Source organism: Syngnathus floridae, chromosome 22, assembly GCF_059516105.1.
Source record: "Syngnathus floridae isolate MCC-2025c chromosome 22, RoL_Sflo_1.0, whole genome shotgun sequence".
In the NCBI taxonomy this organism is placed as follows: domain Eukaryota; kingdom Metazoa; phylum Chordata; class Actinopteri; order Syngnathiformes; family Syngnathidae; genus Syngnathus; species Syngnathus floridae.
The window spans coordinates 8,704,321-8,720,237 of NC_142434.1; the positions used below are offsets into that span (position 1 = coordinate 8,704,321).

At 46.1% G+C, this 15,917-nt stretch overlaps 1 long non-coding RNA gene across 1 annotated transcript in view; it reads left to right on the forward strand.

Moving 5' to 3' along the window:
• The first annotated feature begins 322 nt into the window (after positions 1–322).
• The window catches only part of LOC148379555 (uncharacterized), a 29,762-nt gene continuing 14,167 nt past the window's right edge, over positions 323–15,917 (forward strand). Inside the window, exon 1 of the long non-coding RNA XR_015855354.1 lies at positions 323–2,226. This is a non-coding gene — a long non-coding RNA (uncharacterized LOC148379555). The remainder of the gene's footprint in view (positions 2,227–15,917) is intronic.

The window sequence follows — 15,917 nt, forward strand, 5'->3', positions numbered from 1 at the left end:
AATTAATTGGTGAATGACACAAGATTTACGAGCAGTGAATGATGCAGGACAGATGAGCACCAAATGTGCCCCATCTACACACACTCCAGACATGCAGAACAATGCTTCATTATTGGAAAAACAAAAGTGGACGACAAATAGTGCAATAATGGATAAAGATATCTGCCGCATCAATAACAAAATTGCTTTTTAAGGCAACAGCAATTGTGACACGTCATGAGTCAACAGAAGGGATGAGTCACCCTTGGTTTGGATTCTTACTAAAAACAACTTTTTTAAAGCATATCCTGTTTGTGTGAAGCATAATCCACACGGAAACCTAAAAGAAGCTCTATATGAGAATCACTCCCACTTCAGAAGGGTTAACACCTTTTGAAAACAAACTGAAAGATGTGTCAAATGCAAATTTAATGCCGCTTGATCTTTCTTCCCAACAGGTCAACAACCCCATCTGTAATGTTCACAGCAGATCTGAATATACTCTGCCATGTATGTGTCGCGCTCCTGGTGGCGAAGTGTAAGGGATCCGGAAAGATGGTTGGTGTACAACGGGGAACGGTGTTGGTAATGCGCGGGTGGCAATAAAGTACAAGACGATCAACACATCCAGGCGAGGCATCCTTCTTTTATTCTTTAACGGGACCTGGAGACATTACACTGGCGACGAGGAGGAGCACGTCACGCGCGACAACAGAAACGTTCGTCGGACTTGAAAAGAAAACAGAAAGAGGAAGAAGGACGACACGACGCACCGAGTGAGTTGCTAAGCTAACGGAGCTAACTCGGAACAACGCCGTCATGTCGCTCTCGAGCAGTGTCACAGTCCCCCAGTTTGACACAGAGAGCGAAGTCAGCTCCATTGGACCTCGTTGGATAAAGTGGACACAAAAGTTTGAAAACTACACCAGTGACATGAACATAAATGGAGATGCTAGGCTAAAAGCATTGCTGTTGCACTTAGCTGGAGAACGAGTGCATGACATTTACGACACAATGGCGGCAGCAACAGACAAGTATGCTGATACAAAAAACAACTCACTGACTACTTTTCACCCATAAAGAATGTGCAATACGAAATATACATGTTCAGAAGAGCAGTGCAGCAATCAGGAGAAGACCTGGATAGGTACCACACCAGGCTACGTATGCTTGCAAAGAACTGTGAGTTCGTTGACATAGACTCGGAAATTGAACCACAACTGATTCAAAGCTGCACGTCGTCTAGACTGCACAGAAAGGAGTTGAGAGAGCCTGAATTAACGTTGAATGAACTTTTAGACCACGGCAGAACACTGCAGCTCTCCGAAATACAAGCTACAGGTATGGAGCAAGGTGTGAATGCAGTGCATCAGACAGCTCAGTACAGACATCCAGCTGAGAACAAATACACAGCATCGAGCAAACCAAATGCCCAGTGCAGGAACTGTGGAGGCAAGAAGAAGAAGAAAAGAAGACTGCCCCACCAAAGGAAAAATGTGCAGAGCATGTGGTAAACAAAACCATTTTGCAGAACAATGCCGCTCCACGTTCAGAAATAAAGACGCAAAACAACACAAATACAACAGAAGTTACCAGTACACACATCAGAAAGTACATCATGTGGCCAGCACTGCACCCAGTGACAACAACCAGGCAGACTCATCGAGCAGTGATGATGAATATGTGTTTGTTATAAACACGAAGACCACAAAGCTGCCACGGACTAACATCAAATTAAACAATCTGAGCATGTCAGTCTTGATAGACTCTGGAGCCACAGCGAACATCATTAGCCAGACAACGTATAAGAGACTAGAGGCACGCCCAGAGCCCAAACAGACTGCAACAAAAATATTCCCATATCGTTCCAATGTTCCTCTCCCTGTTGTTGGTGCATTTAAAGGACAAGCCAAGAAAGGAGACAAACAGTCTCAAAGCTTGTTCTACGTGATTCAAGGGGACAGTTTTTCCATACTAAGCTATAACACGTCCACGGAGCTAGGACTGATCAAAATAATCACCGCCCTGTCGCCCTCACCAAGCGCCACGACCGTTGCAGAAGAGCTCGTCAACAGCCACCCTGAGCAGTTCAAAGGAATTGGCAAGCTGAACGACTTTCAGACCAACAACTGCACACGAACAGCGAATATTGCAGAAGAGTACATCAACTTCACGTCTCATCACGCCACACCAAAAGCGATGACCCTCACAGAGATCAAAGAAGAGAAAGACCCCGTCTTACAGAAGGTCAGTGAACACATCAGACACAACACGTGGAACAAAATCACAGAGAACGCTCAACACGCTAACATTCTGAGACAGTTCAAACAAATCAGCAGCGAGCTGACAGTATCCCCTGCTGATGACATCATTCTGAGAAACACATGAATTGTCATCCCATCAACCCTACAAAACAGAGTCCTACAGCTCGCACACGAGGGACATCAGGGAATAGTAAAAACAAAAAAAACTTCTCAGAACAAAAGTGTGGTTCCCAAACACATACCAGCAAGCAGAGGCCATAGTCAACAACTGTATAGCATGCCAGGCAAACACACCAGTCACTCACATGGAGCCATTACAGATGTCAGAGCTGCCCTAAGCTCCCTGGCACAGCGCGAGTGCAGACTTTTATGGACCTCTTCCCACTGGCGAATATCTGTTGGTCATTGTATAGATGACTACACCCGGTACCCAGTGGTTGAAGTTGTTAACTTCTGCTAACACAGTCATACCAGTCATGGACAAAGTGTTTTCCACATTTGGCATTCCAAGGGTCCTTAAGACGGACAATGGCCCCCCTTTTAATGGTGACCAGTTAGCGAAGTTTGCAACTTATTTAGGCTTCCACCATCACAAGATCACACCACTGTGGCCTCAAGCTAACGCCACTGCCGAGCGTTTTATGCGCACACTAGGCAAGAGCATCTGTGTCTCAGGAACACTGAACATTCCTTGGGAACAACACCTCAACACCTTCCTCAGGCAATATCGTTCCACACCACAGGTGCTTCACCGGAAGAACTCCAATGAAAGATCTACACGAAAATTCCTACAGCCACAGTCATCAGCTCAGATCGCGCCATCAGAGCAAAGGATCACGCTGCTAAAAGCAAGATGAAAACCTACGCTGACACACGTCGTCATGCAGCGCTAAGCACATTCACCCCAGGAGACACATTGCTTTACCATCAGCCCAAGCACAACAAGCTCCCCACACCCTACAATACTGAACCATACAAAATATGAAGGATCAAAGGCTCAATGATTACAGCATCAAAAGATGGACACTCATCCTTCTTCAAAAAACTCCATGCCGCGTTGCAGAACGCTCCCCCAGACTTTGTCCATAGCCGCGACGTACCTGCTGAGGATACACCACCTCCACGATATCCATCGCGACACAATAGACGTCCTCCTTCGTATCTTCGTGATTACGAGGAATCTTGAATTTCTGCATACACTGAAAACGTTTAAACTCAGTTTGGAAGTGAAGTGTGATGCCATGTAAACTGTTTTATTGGAGCAGGGTTTATGCACAAAGTATTAAGTTGTTTTGTCCCAATATAGAGGTTTGGTTTCAGGTATCGCTACGAACAAATTAGCGGTAAAGAATCTATGAGGAAAACTGCATTCTAGTTGTTTCTTGTTTCAAAAAAAAAAAGGAAGAGTGATATAATGTTCTCAGCAGATCTGAATATACTGTGCCATGTATGTGTAGCGCCCCTGGTGGCGAAGTGTAGGGGATCCGGAAAGAGGGTTGGTATACAACGAGGAACGGTGTTGGTAATGCGCGGGTGGCAATAAAGTACAAGACGATCAACACATCCAAGCGAGGCATCCTTCTCTTATTCTTTGACGGGACCCGGAGACATTACACCTTCAAGCCAGGAGACTGAGTTGACATAAAGGTCGTGAAAAGGAAAAACTGGGAAAGCCAGGGTGCGAGGGACCATTCCAAGTCTTGTTGACTCCACTGAACGTTGCTGGAAGCCCCAGTTGGATTCACCTCAGCCACTGCAAGTTAGAGAGAGTGCTGGACCCCTGTATTCGGAGTGGTAGGGAAGTTCTGACTACAAAGGGGCTCCATCGTTTAGGGTGGTGCGTCTCAATGTCAGTGAAGAATTCAGCTCACTCTGACAAGCGATGGGATGTCCCGGTGTCTCTGCCAACCGAGTAGCAAGGGGGACTCCACATCGAGTCTACTACAAAAAACGATGCCCAAAGAAGGCTCGCAGCATCATCAAAGACTCCAGTCATCCCAACCACAGTTTACTCTTCTTCCCTCCAGGAAGCGATACCGGACTCTTAGGGTCAAGACGAGTAAACTGAGGAAGTTTACTGAGTAAACTTTTTCCCTCTGCCATCATCACCCTGAACTTCGAGCACAACTCCCCTGTCATCCCCCTGAACTCTTATCATTCTGAACCCTGTAGCACAATAACCCCACCACAACAACACCTGTGTTACCTGCATATACTGTCCATACCTGCACATAATTCTATATACCGTAATTTTCGGACTAAAAGTCGCTCCGGAATATAGGTCGCATTAGCCATAAAATGCACAATAACGTGAAAAAAAACATATATAAGTAGCTCCGGAGTATAAGTCGCATTTTGGGGGGAAATTTATTCGACAAAATCCAACACCAAGAACAGACATGAACGAGCAACAACAGGCTAAACCAGACCTGGGCAAACTACGGCCCGCGGGCCACATCCGGCCCACGGGGCCGTTTAATCCGGCCCGCCAAACCTTAATAAATTGTATTATTAAACTTTTTGGGGGGCATTTTCCCTGCAATTAGTATGTTTCCCCAATAGATGGGGAAGCGCCCGCCCGCGCATTAACTCCCGGAAGCCGTGTCAGAAAGCTCGGTGCACACTCATAAGTGCGTGTACGTACTAAGTAGTACGGACCCGGCGCACTCCGCGCTCTATTTCCATCAGTGCCGAATTTCGAGTGTGGGCTGTGACGTCAGCATTCTCGTAATTTGCGCGCTGAGCTTTCAGATACAGTTTTACGTTAATGCCACCCACTAACCTTCCCCTGGAATCCTTCCACTAAAATGAGTGGCCCAAGGAAAAGAAAGGTGGACACTGAGTGCCAAGTGTTTAAAAAAAAAAAGAGGACAATTTGGCTCGACCTACGTGTGTGAGCAGACGTTCCACCACATGAACGTCAACAACGCCCGTCACAGCTCTAGGTTAACGGACCGACACCTCGACTCTATCCTAAGAATTACCACAACAAATTTTACTCCAGACCATGATGCACTCGCAAAAAAGGGAGACCAACAATACTATTGATTTCTTTATTACTTTATTTAGAAGTATGCTTTCACTGATTCTTCAAGATGATGTATTTGGTCAGAATGTTTGCCGTTTGATGTGATTTCGCCTCATTAGATAAACATATTCCATAAATCTGACCTGCAGGCGCTGAAGTGATGGAAACTATTATTCATAATAACAGTCTCGTATTTAATGAGAATCACTGAGAGTAGTTTTTTGGTGAAATACTTTTTTAATGCTGTTAATAAATGCATTTTTTTTCAAAAAGCTTTTTTGAATATGCATGCTTTACTACCTACTAAAAGTACAAACCTTTTATGCAATGACCTTTACATGTCATTTCTATTACTTCACACAAACACTACATCCATCTGCTCCTGGTTCGGCCCCCGATCAAAATTTAGAACCAAATTCGGCCCACCAGTCAAAAAGTTTGCCCACCCCTGGGCTAAACGATAGGTATGCTAATGTGACATGAACACAAACGAAGAGCTGAGAACTGGCCTGACGTAACAGAGTTATTAAAAAAACTATTACATAAATAACATGTTTATAAAACCATCTGTGTCACTCCAATTCATTAAATCCATCGATCGTCCTTTGTCAACAATAGGTGCTCGCTTGCACTTCAAAATATTCCACAGGCCCATATAACGATATATAAATTAGATATCAAATAACTATTATATAAGCAATAATATTATCAAACCATCTGTGCACTCTAAATCATTAAATCCATTGATCAAATTCCTCGTCCTTTGTCAACAACACCACGCCTGCGCCCTGACGTCAGTTTCATCGTTATTCCACAGGTCTAGTATATAACTACATTGTAGCGTTAACAAAGTACGAGGAAAGACGTGGGTTTGGTAAACGGCTCTTTATTTAACAAAACAAACTTCCAGACACGTGGCGGCGTGGACTTCCAACTACAGAGGTGGAAGAGAGATCCATAGAATAGGACCGGGCGTACGTGAAAGCCATGACCGACCCCCATCCACCGTCCCCGGACAGCCACCCGGCCGAGCGCCGGCCCACGACTTCCATCCACGGAGGTGAAAGAGAGCTCCGTAGAGTAGGTGTGGGCGTGCGTAAAAACCATAATAGTTTTTCAAACCTTCTGTGTCACTCCAAATCCTTAAATCCTTCAAACTCTTCGTCCTCCGTGTCACTTAGAAACAAAGCCGCTAATGATGCCGGTAGTACGTGGGGCCCTTCGTCATCTTCGTCATCCCGTGATCAATCTTTGTCCTTTTTGTAAACAACCGCCATGCCGCGTCGCACTGCTGACGTTACTTGAAATTCAAATTACAGTAATCCCTTGCTACATTGCGGTTCGTTTATCGCGGTTTCACTTTTTTTTTTTTTTAAAGTTTTTGAAATAAAACACATAAGCTCCTTATTATAAGTCGCCCCCCCACCCAAACTATGAAAAAAAAATGCGATTTATAGTCCCAAAATTACGGTAATCTATATATTTATTCATCACTCTTACTCTGCTTGTACATATCTGTTCATATCTGGTTATACTGTGACTATATTATATATTTTATAACCCTATTTATAATTAGCATTCTAGTACCGCCTGCAAATATTTGTTCTACTGCACCTTATTGTAAATACTTAGCCAGTCACATACGCACTCATCCCTCTTGTATATTACCCCGCATAGTATAACTCACCTCATATTTACCTGATTGCACGATATCCACTGCTCAGTATTCTTTTTACTTTGCACTTTACTGCTTTTTGCACTTCTGGTTGGATGACAAAGTTCTTTTTGCTGTACTGTACTTGTGCTGTACACTGACAATAAATTTGAATCTAATCTAATCTAAACATGCCAGGTGGATCCTCTGCTGCGTTGTGGTTGTAGCGTGCTATGGTCTATTGACTCATCTGAATAGATCCATTGTCAAAGTCAACCAAAGGAGAAGATGGTCACATGAGGAAAACCATGAGGACTGGTCATGGGACCCCAGAAAACACATACGAAACCAACACTTGGTACCGGTGTGTGAAGTTCACTGTGAGATCCTACGCATCTTTTCAAGATGGAGGCGCGTGCACACGCAGCGGCCACTCCCTGTCCCGTCTGTACGGTGATTTGTTCGTTTAATGAGTGTTCGTCCGACAGTCTTATGTGTTCGTCTCGTCGTGCTATATCGTGCTACAAGTACAGCAGGCAGGTTCTGCTCGACATCGGCAGAAGTGGGTTTTGTGGCGTTCTGGACTTTGAAGCGGTGACATTAAAGGCGCTCGGACTGCTACGTCCTGAAACGTCGCCGACCTCGCCCGCTATTCCTCCCCCGGTTGGGAGCCGTCGGAAACGGTGTGCGAGAAGGCAGAAGAGGGGCAAGCACGGAGGCGTCCGGGCCAGGCTGGCGGCCAACCCAGCTCGCCCGGCGGTGCCTTCCATTCTTCTGGCGAATGTTCGATCATTGGACAACAAAATCACCGAGACCTAGTTGACTGACAACATTCCGGACTCTGCCGTGCATCTGGAGCGGCTAGCGGGCTATCGGGCGGACCGTGCCATTGTACGAGGGGGAAAGTCGCGAGGAGGTGGAATATGCGTCTACATCCAAGAAGAATGGTGCCGGGACTCTGTGGTGTAAGCACTGCTCGCCACTTGCGGAGTTTGTGATCATCAAGTGCCGTCCTTTTTACCTGCCGAGGGAATTTACTGCGATTCTGCTAGTCGCGGTGTACATCCCGCCTTCCAACATCGAAGGCGACAGAATTGCGGCGCTTGGTGAACTGTACCAGGCTGTCAGTGAACAACAGACAGCGCACCCTGACGGTTTCACCATCTTCGCTGGAGACTTTAATCATGCCAACCTGAAGTCTGTTTTCCCGAGGCTTCACCAGCATTTTACTTTTCCGACACATGGAGACAGCTTCCTGGGCCTAGTCTACTCTGCGCATAAGGAAGCTTTCAAAGCCACCCCCCTCCCCCATCTTGGGCTTTCTGACCATCTCACCGTTTTGCTTTTGCCCGCATACAGACAATTGGTAAAGGCATCCAGGCCGGTTCGGAGGCGGGTTCGGGTGTGGCCTGAGGGTGCCTCCGATGCACTTCGTCACTGCTTCGACACCACTGACTGGGATTTGTTTAAGCAGGCCGCCACCTACAACGATCGGACGGACATAGAGGAGTATACTGACTCTGTTTCCTCTTACATCGCGAAGTGCATAGATGATGTGACTCGCTCAAAATCCGTCGTCACTCGCGCGAACTGGAAGCCGTGGCTGACAGGGGCTGTCCTCAGACTGCTGAGGGCCATGGACAAGGCTTTCAGAGCGGGGGATGAGGCTGGCTTGAGAACAGCGAGGGCCGACCTGTCCCGGGGCGTCAAAGAAGCGAAAAAGGCGTTCTCGTGCAAGGTCTCCACCCACTTCAAGGACAGCAAGGACGCACGGAGCCTTTGGCAGGGCATTCAGACCATCACGGACTACAAGCCCGTGATGAGGAGCTGTGAGGGCGACATCCGTCTGCTGAACGATCTTAACCGCTTCTTTGCTCGCTTCGACGCCCAGAACAGCACTTGCCCGCTGAAGACCACTCCCCCCCCACACGAGCAGCCCCTGCGCCTCTCTGCCGACGGAGTGAGGAGACCGCCTGCCGCTATTGACACCCATAAGGCGGCGGGCCCTGACAACATCCCGGGTCGAGTGCTGAAGGACTGCGTTGGGGAGCTGTCGGGTGTCTTCACGGACATCTTTAACTTTACCCTGCGGCAGGCCATCGTCTCCTCGTGTTTCAAGGCTGCCACCATCGTTCCTGTGCCGAAGAAACCTGCACCGTCCTGCTTCAATGACTACCGCCCCGTGGCACTGACGCCCATCATCATGAAGTGCTTTGAGCGGCTTGTCATGGAGCACATCAAATCCATTCTCCCCCCCCACCATTGACCCTTTCCTGTTTGCGTACCGTGCCAAACAGTCCTCTGAGGATGCCATCTGCTCTGCCCTCCACTCGGCCCTCACCCACCTGGAGAGAAAGGATTGCTGTTTGTGGACTTAAGCTCTGCCTTCAACACCATTGTGCTGAAGCGACTCATCTGCAAAGTCGACGAGCTGGGCCTCAGTACCTCCCTCTGCAACCGGCTACTGGACTTCCTCTGTCAGAGGCCTCAGGTGGTGCGTGTTGGCGACAAAATCTCCGCCAGCATCACGCTAAGCACGGGGGCCCCCCAGGGCTGCGTGCTCAGTCCATTGCTCTTCACCCTGCTGACGCATGACTGCACTGCGACCTACAGCGACAACCGCATAGTGAAGTTTGCTGACGACACGACTCTGGTGGGTCTCATCACGAAGGGCGACGAGACTCGGTACAGGTCGGAAGTTGACCTTCTGACCACGTGGTGCGGGGACAACAACCTCCTGCTGAACGTAAACAAGACCAAGGAAATCGTTGTTGACTTCCGGAAGGGTCACACAAAACACCTGCCGCTGATCATCGACGGTGCTGTGGTGGAGAGGGTGAGCTGCACCAAGTTCCTGGGGGTGCACATCAGTGAGGACCTCTCCTGGTCCGCAAACACCGCGTCACTGGCAAAGAAAGCTCAGCGCCGCCTGTACTTCCCGCGGAAGCTCAGGCGTACGTGTGCTCCTCAGGCAGTCCTGTCTACATTCTACCGTGGCACCATTGAGAGCGTCCTCACCAGTTGCATCGCTGTGTGGGGTGGTAGCTGCACTGAACAGAACTTGAAGGCCCTGCAGCGCATAGTGAATACGGCTGGTAAGATTATTGGTGCTTCGCTCCCCTCCCTGAAGGACATTTACACCTCCCATCTCGCCCGCAAGGCAACCACGATTGCGAGTGGTGTGAGTTACCCAGCTCACTCTTTGTTTGACCTTCTGCCCTCTGGGAAGAGGTACAGGAGCCTGCGCTCCCGCACCACCAGACTCGCCAACAGCTTCTTTCTCCAGGCTGTTAGGACCCTCAACTCGCTACCCCCTTCTGCGTAGCGTGCGGCACTGTTGCGCTATTTTCTGGAATGTCTGCTGTACGCTCACTTGCTCCTTTTTGCTCCTCTTATTTATTTATTTATTTATTTGTTGTGTTATTTATTCATTATTCATTCAGCACGCTGTTGTTTACTTGTTTACTTGATTGTCTATTGTGGGCCATGTCTTGTCACCGTGGGATAGCAGGGAACGAAATTTCAGTTTCTTTGTGTGTCTTTGGCATGTGGAGAAATTGACAATAAAGCTGACTTTGACTTTGACTTATGCGTGTTCCAACCTCCCGCCTTCCTCCACGCAAGTTCACCTGGAGGCCAAGTAATGGACATTAGTGAAGCGAAATGTATGGCCTCTATGGGAGGAGTTGGATGCCAACACCGTGCTGTCACAGTCACTGATGCTACCCCTACCGCCCTGGACTCACAGAAAGAAACCTATGATCGAACTCTTTTGGATTAATCTCAATGTGACTGTTGAAGGACGAAAGATGCCACGAGCCGCCTATACAAAAAGGCCACCTCGAATGAACTACACGTTACATCTAAGGAAATGAAACCCACAAATGCATTGACAAAGTCGTTCATGCACTGTTTTCTTGGAGTTGGAAAACAATCACTCATCATAGAGACACTGAACTATTCTTTTCAATCTTTTGTCAATCTCACTGATGAACAAAACAGAGAGATTCAGGCTATTAGACTAATGGTCTTGCTAAACAGGATGGTTCTGGACTTGATGACTGCAGCGCAAGGTGGCGTGTGCCAAATTATTGGGACTTCCTGTTGCACTTACATTCCAAGAGATAATGACATTTACATCGACGACGGCATGAACTCACTGAAGAATTTACAGCAGGCCATGTCGGAGGACAAGTTCCTACATCAATGGGATTTCTTTGCATGGCTATTCTCTGGCGCCTGGTGGCAACTGCTGTTGAAACTTGTCACTCCTGTGCTTGTTGTGGTGGTATTATTTTGCTCATTTACGACCTGTGTTATCCCATGTTTGAAGTCTGCTGTGTTAAGGTTTGTGTCTTCTACCGTAGCTCAGGTGCAAATACAACATCTAAGACATGTCGAAGGTGATAACCTTAGTGCGCTGCGGAAGGACGACTGCAATAATGCTGTTTAGCTGAATATGTTTTACAGAAACTTGATGATTTGACCATCGAAAATGCCTCGCAAGTGATGGATACAATGATGTACTGTTTCTGTGTTTTTTATTTTTATTTTTTCTATCTTCATTATATTTTCTTGCTTATCTTTGTTGATCGGGGTGACATAATCATATGATAAACAGGAGGGGAATGTTAGGGTTCATAGATTATTTTGATCGTATGATTATGTTGGAATGTAGACTATAATGATTAACCAAATTTGTCCTGTTCTCACAACGCAGTAAAATAAAGTGGTTGCATCCTCTGCTTGATTGACCAGCTGCAGAGAAAGCAATCAAAATTGTTCTGTTTCCCCCAACGTCGGAAAATACATCCTGCTCTGATTTGACCAGAGGCCGAGGGTTCACCAAACCTGTCCATTCTCACCCCCACCCTGCTTCTCTCAATAAATATGCTCTTGGAGGAGGCCTAAATCAGACTTCGTTCGAACATCGCTGTATGCACAGTGACGGACATTTTCTCCACTTGCAAGTGCTAAAAGGGCATACTGTCTCTAGTGTGGTTCTTGCAAATAAATTAGAGTGAGCACCACTCTAACAAATAGATATAGCGTCAGGCCTAAGATCGAGCCTTGAGCACCCCTTTGGAGATGGTGAGAGGGTCAGAAAGAATGTTTTCCTATTTAACTTGCTGGACTCGATTGTTTAGGTAGCTGGCAAACCAATTACAAGTGTGTTATGACAGGCCAATACTAGAGAGCCTCTGCAGTAGGATGGAATGGATGACGGAATCGAAGGCTTTGGTCACATCGATGAAGGTATTAACACAAATCTGCTTGGAATCCATGGAAGTGATGATATCATCTAGGACCTTCGGAGTAGCTGATGGCGCATCTATAGCCAGGCCGGAACCCAGACTGCAGTTCGGACAGGATGTTGTTTGAGGCCAAATAAAGACTAAGTTTGTGAACCACTTTTTCAAGCAAGACAGGATAGAAATAGGTCTATAACAGTTGGGGTCAGAGCCAGAACCACCTTTAAAGAGTGGAAAAATCAATGCAGATTTCCAGTCTGCAGGGAGTACAGACAACTCCAGGTACATGTTAAAGAGCCATGGGATGGGGGCAGCAACAATGGGAGCAGCAATTTTTAAAAATCTTGAGTCCAGCCCGTCGTAACCTTCATGTCCAGCTTGGAGTGTTCCTCTAAAACCTCTGAGGTCAGGATGGATCTAAAGGAGAAAGTCACAGGGCTGGAAAACATAGAAGAATGTGAAAGGGCAGCAGTGGGGGTATGACTGGGAGATTACTAGCTGAATTAACAAAATATTGATTTAAAAGAGAGGCCAAAAAAGACTTATCGGGAACAACAGTGTCTCCAAAAGTCATAGCACTGGGGAAAAGGGGAGCTGTCTATTTATTTTCCATGGATTTGACTTAATTTGGAAAAGGTTTAGAGTAGGGGTGGGCAAACCTTTTGACTCGCGGGCCGAATTGGGTTCTAACTTTTGACCGGGGGCCGAACCAGGAGCAGATGTTATGTAGTGTTTGTGTGAAGTAATTTAAATGACATGTAAGGGTCATTGCATAAAAGGTTTTGGCCTTTTGTAGGTAGTAAAGCATAGATCTTCAAAAAAGTTTTTTTGAGAACAAATGCATTTATTAACAGCATTAAAAAAATATTTCACCCAAAAAATACTATCACTGATTCTCATTAAATACGACACTATTATTATGAATAACAGTTTCCATCACTTCAGTGCCTGCAGGTCAGATTTAAGAAAGATATTTATCTTATGAGGCGAAATCACACCAAACGGCAAACATTCTGACCATATACATCATCTTGAAGAATCTGTGAAAGAATACATCTAAATAAAGTAATAAAGAAATCAAAACGGCAACACGGTGACGGATATCTGAAAATCAGAGGACAGGTTCAACTCACAAACACCTGCTGACAGAGGTAAGGAAACCTTAAAATCGGCCTTAAAAACTTTAAAAATTATTTAAAAATTAGTCGAAAACAGGTGGTGCATCAAAAACTCTGTATTTGACTTTTGATCCTCAGTTTGTCGGTGAGTAAGATTTTCCTAAGTCTTCAAATTAGCTGTCAACCTCTCCGATGTGACCGCCTGTTCATGTGTTGACTGCTAGAGTAGTTAGCATGCTTCGTACCAAAGTAACGGCGAATATTGTACTCCTTGAATACTGCAACCGTTTCTTGGCATATCAGACAAACCGGCATTGATCGGACTTCAGCGAAAAAATATTTTGCTCTCCAATCTTTTTTAAACACTCGGCAGTCAGTGTCCACCTTTCTTTTCCTTGGCCCACTCATTTTAATGAAAGGATTCCAGGGGAAGGTTTATGGGTAGATTTAGCGTATGAGAGAAGAATGCAAACGTCACAGCCCACACTCGAAATTGGGCACTGATAGAAATAGAGCACGGAGTGCGCCGGGTCCGTACTACTGAGTACGTACAAGCACTTGCGAGTGTGCAGACACGTCTTCCGGGAGCAAATGCGCGGGCGGGCGTTTCCCCATCGACTGGGAAAACGTAGTCATTGCAGGGAAAATTACCCAAAAAATGTTTAATAATTCAATTTATTCAGGTCTGGCGGGCCGGATTAAACGGCCCCGTGGGCTGGCGGGCCGTAGTTTGCCCATTTCTGGTTTAGACCATCAAATTGTTGAACAATGTCATTTTATGTGGCCCACGAGAGCTTAAAAGTTTTGAGTGTCTAAAAATAAATACCAAAAAATAAATTAAGAGCTTGCTTTGACCAAAAACTACATTTCCCACAATGCCTTTCAACTACGATAGCTGCGGCAGTGTCCATGCCAACGAGTGGAATTTAGATATAAATAATGATCCCAAAATGTCCAGAAAGAGAAAACCTGATGCAGACAGAAGACTGTTTCAAGAAAGATGGGAAGGTGAACACTTGTTTGTGCTTCAAGGAGAAATACCGGTATAACTTTTGTGTTACGAGGCGGTGTCAGTTGTCAAAGAGGACTGTTGGATTTTGTCCACAATTTAGGGAGAGCGTTATCTGCGCCTCACGGCAAAAGCCATTGCCAATCACCTGTTATCCCATTTACTCACTGCGTGCTCGTTTGATTTTTTCAGATTTAGGAAAATGCCAAGACACTGAAGCACAAATTAGACTTACACAGGTTGGTTGAGTTCAATCACAATTCTTGTTCAGACAGCTCTGTTTTCAGGAAAGTACAATACAGCGCTGGGCCCTTCAAGAGCGGAAAGTCTCCATTCAGAAAAGGCAACGTTCAAGGTTCTTTGGTTAGCTTATATCAGTTGCACATGCCAGTGTGGGCCGAGTTTGATGGGTGATGAGTCTTTGGGGTAGGGCAAGTTCGCCATGGGAGTGGGTGCTGGTTATGGGCGATTTGGTGTGTGTGGGGGCTGTTGTCTTCCATCCTGTCTTTCGGCCTTGGCGATCATCTTTGGCCGAGTCCTTGGCTGGCTCCCTCTGGCACCTGCTGGTTTTATCTCCACGTGACCTTCCTGTGAACATTCTTCTCCAATCTTGGACATACACTGTCGTACCTCATTCTTTCAATTTTGTCATTTTGTACAAAATTATGTTAGCTTTTGGCTGTGACATCATTAATCTATTGCTGTTCTTTTGATACTTCATGTCTTTGCTTATTCTTAGTTTAACCATGCTTCCAACCGTATCTTTTCTTTGGCAGGCAAAATGTTTCCCTATGTGCAGAGCGTTCAGTAGTAATCAAAAACTGGCGTCTAGCATTAGTTAAAACATAAGATACAATCAAGTACTAAACGGTCAAGACGACTCTGGCCGGGGCCATGATTTAGAGAAAAAACATCAGGCATACATTACACAGTTCCTTAAGGGTCGTTCATGAACTGCGGCGAATGATTCAGCTGTATAATTACCCAGTCGTTGGACATTGTAATGAACGTAATTAATACTGTCTACATTTTTATTGGGGGTGATCCATAGGAAGATACTTTCGAATCCCGAGAACACTTGATTAACGAGTTTATACTTATCTGACACACCCCGGGGCACTCCTATAGTGTCAATATATGTGGGATCGTCGTCGCTCAATCACGGGGGCAAAACGTCTCTTTTGGCTCGCTTCAGGAGCCCCGCCAGTGGGGACTCCAGGTCCCAATTGAGATTCTGTATTTCAATGGGGACAACCACCACAGGCATTATCAAAGACACGAGGGCACAGATACCTGATGGATTCTTCGGCAAGAGATCCTATAATTTGTCATCACCACACCACAACCAGATGTCACTGGTTTTCCTCTGCTCCTTCCATCACTGCTGGGTGAATTCTGGCATGTCCTGTTAAAGCTTGAAAACAAGTGAATTTGGAAAAAACTTTGTATATCACAATTACAAATTGAAACCTACTCACCCATTTCTATTTTACCACTCCCCCTTTGACACATTCACCCAATGTGTCATTACGTATCAAAAGGAACCTGCAAAGCGTCCCCTCTCATCACCACTCTCATTGTAGCCAGGCCCGCGGAACCTCTAGCTCCCATCT